Here is a 2,500-nt window from a genome sequence, read left to right as displayed (position 1 = left end):
CCTCTCTCCCCCATCGATGGCATCTGGAAATCTTACGATCCCCTCCCCCTCCCCTCCCCTCCCCCTCCCCCTCCCCTCCATTTACTCTTCAACCCCCCCGTACTCCTTCCCTCCCACTTTCTTTCCCCCTCCTCCTTCCCCTCCCCATACCCTATCCCCTCCGCCCCCCCCAAGCAATAACACTAAGAACTTGCAAATTGCTGAGGTGTGTGTGTGTGTGTGTGTGTGTGTGTGTGTGTGTGTGTGTGTGTGTGTGTGTGTGTGTGTGTGCGTGAGAGAGAGAGAGAGAGAGAGAGAGAGAGAGAGAGAGAAATGAGTGAATGAGGGAGGGGGATGGGCGGGAGGGAAGGAGAGAATAAAGATAGTAATAGAGGAGAAATAAACGATGATGGAGGAGAGAAAGAGAGAGAGAGAGAGAGAGAGAGAGAGAGAGAGAGAGAAGAGGAATGGTGGGGGAGAGTAGGGAGGAGGTATGTGGAGGGGGGAGAGAGGAAAGGGGAGGGGGGGGAAGGAGGATAATGTTTGAGGCAAAGGAAATGGAGGGGGAAGGGAAGGGAGGATAGAGGAGTGGAAGGAAGGAGAGAGGAGGGGAGGGAGGGAGGGAAAGGAGAGGGAGGGAGGGAGGGAGGGGAGGCGAGAGGAGGGGAGGTGTAGGGGGAAATGCCATCATGCCGGCACCACAAAAGGTAGGGGGAGAGAGGAGGGGGAGGGAGAGAAAGTGAGGTAGAGGAAGAGGGAAGGAAGGGAGAGAAAATGAATGAGAGAGGAGGGTGAGATGAGGCAGGGAGTTGTGAGAGGAACGTAGGGAGGGAGACGAGACAGGGAGAGGAGAGGCAGGGAGAGTTATTGAGGTAGGAACACAGGGAGAGAGAGGAGGGTGTGAGAAAATTGGGCAGGGAGGAGGGCATGGAGATAGAGAGAGAGAGGGGGGGGAGGAGATGAGGCAGGGAGAGGATCAAGAAGGGTGAGGGAGGTAAGGGAGGCAGGGAGTCAAAAAGGTAGGGCGGGAGCCAGGAATAGAGAGATCAGGCAGGGAGAAAGAGTAGGAGAGGCAGGCAGGAAGAGGAGGAAGGCATAGAGGTGAGACAGGGTGAGAAGGGTGAGGAAGGGAGAGAAGGGTGAGGCAGGAAGGGAGAGAAGGAAGGGAAGAGAGACGGAGAGGTTAGGCAGGGAGAGAGGGGTGAGACGTGAAAGCAAATAGGTGAGGCAGGCAGAGAGGCGAAGAGAACATGAAGGGTGAGACAGGGAGAGATGAGGGAGGGAGGCAGAGATGGAGGAAGGGTGAGAAAGAGAAGAGGGATGAGGCAGGAGGAGAGGAGGGGTGAGGCAGGAGGAGAGGAGGGGTGAGGCAGAAAGAGAGGAGGGGTGAGGAAAGAGGAGAGGAGAGTTGAGAAAGAGAGGAGGGGTGAGGCAAGAAAAGAGGAGCTGTGAGGCAGCAAGAGAGGATGGTTGAGGCAGGAAGAGAGAAAGGGTGAGGCGGGAAGAGAGGGGTGAGATAGGAAGACAGGAGGGGTGAGATAGGGTGAGAGGGTGAGACAGAGTGAGAAGAAGGCTAAGGCGGGAAGAAAGTAGAGTGAGGCAGGGAGAGTTGAGGGATGAGGCATGGTGGGAGGAAGGGAGAGGCAGGAAGAGAGAAATGGTGAGGTAGAGAGGCAGGATGGGTGAAGCAGAGGGCAGGAAGGATGGGCAGGGAGGGTTGAGGCAGGAAGGATGGGCAGGGAGGGGTGAGGCAAGAAGGCAGGAGGGTTCGAAGTAGGGAGGGATGGAGCAGGGAGGCAGGAGTGAGACAGGGAGGAAGGACGGATGAGACAGGGAAGAGTGAGGCAGGAGGGGTGAGGTAGGGAGGTATAGGAGATGAGGCAGGAAGGGGTAGGAAGATGACGCAGGGAGAGAGTGAGGAAGGTGACAGGGTGAAGGAGGGAAGGGTGAGGCAGGCAGGAGGGGTGAGGCAGGCAGGAGGGGTGAGGCAGGCAGGAGGGGTGACCAAAAGTGAGGCATGGTTGGTTGAAGCAGAGAGGAGTGAGGCAGGCAGGAGGGGTGAGGCAGGCAGGAGGGGTAAGGCAGGGAGGTATAACCCAGAGTGCCATCAATAGTGCCGCTCTTGCTCACAACCCCTCTGGCTGACTGTCTGGCCTGATGCACCAATGAACGCGCGAGGCAGTGACGTCACCACCTCACCGTCCAATCCCCGCCTCGCATTCCAGCTATCTCTAATGGTTGCCTCGGGAGTCAGTTGCCACCCTTTGCATAGCTCTAAAATTCCTATACCTAGAAATTCCAACTAGGGAGCCTTCTAGCACCCCCTTTTAGGCTGATCTAGGCACCAGGGAAGCATACCAGGGCCCTAGGGAAATGAGTTTAGGGGTTGGTGAGGCAGGGGAGGTAAGGCAGGAGTGTGGAGGTGCGGCAGAGTGAGGCAGCGTGCGGTGGGAGGTGCCTGCCAGTAAGGTGGAGAGTGCCGTCTAGGTCTGTAGCGCCCGGTGCCTCCGCCTCCTTGCCT

Source organism: Coenobita brevimanus, chromosome 102, assembly GCF_032717465.1.
Source record: "Coenobita brevimanus isolate Jiangsu-jjx chromosome 102, ASM3271746v2, whole genome shotgun sequence".
NCBI lineage: Eukaryota > Metazoa > Arthropoda > Malacostraca > Decapoda > Coenobitidae > Coenobita > Coenobita brevimanus.
This window is presented reverse-complemented; position numbering follows the sequence as displayed.